A 744-nucleotide genomic window follows, 5' to 3' on the forward strand; every position below is an offset into this window, starting at 1 on the left:
TAAGATTTTAATTTGTTGTTCTCTAAAGTATTCCCCTGTCATAGCCTTTGCTACTCTTTTAACCGAACTAATTAGAAGCTCTGGCTCTATAGAGATAACCGAACACTCCCTCCATCTTAAGGTTAAATATCTAATATTACTCGTGTCTTGATTAACTAATAAAGCCCCATATATGGATGAGATTGAGAGTTTCCCTAGGCTAAATAAGCAAAGAATTTGTTTTAAGGCTTTATTATTCCACTCCAAACCTGGCGTCTTCAGAATCTGTTCAGCATAATGCCGAAGTTGCAAAAAAGCGAAGTATTGGGAGTTGGTAATACCGAATTCTAATTTACACTCATTGAAAGTCTTAACTCTATTCTCCGATATATTAATTATTTGAATCATATATTTGACCCCAGCATTAGTCCACCTCCCAAATCTTGAGGAATCATATCCCTCCGAAAACTCTGGGTTCCCTCTAATCGTTAGGTATGGAGAGACCCAAAAGTTGGAACCCGTTCTCGCACAGAACTTACGCCAAGCCTGTATCGGTTGATCAATAATTTTTAATTTTTTGATCCATTTAGGAATTTCAGTTGGCAACATATGAACCAAGGCTTTCAGAGAAAACGGTGTGACTAGCCCTTCCTCTATGTTATATATCGAGAAGTGATCTGTCTCTAAGAACCAGTCTACCACATACTTCATATTAGCTGCTAAATTGTAAGCTTCGAAGTCTGGGATGGCCATTCCCATTCCCTT

This window comes from Bombina bombina, chromosome 9 (genome assembly GCF_027579735.1).
Source record: "Bombina bombina isolate aBomBom1 chromosome 9, aBomBom1.pri, whole genome shotgun sequence".
Taxonomy (NCBI): domain Eukaryota; kingdom Metazoa; phylum Chordata; class Amphibia; order Anura; family Bombinatoridae; genus Bombina; species Bombina bombina.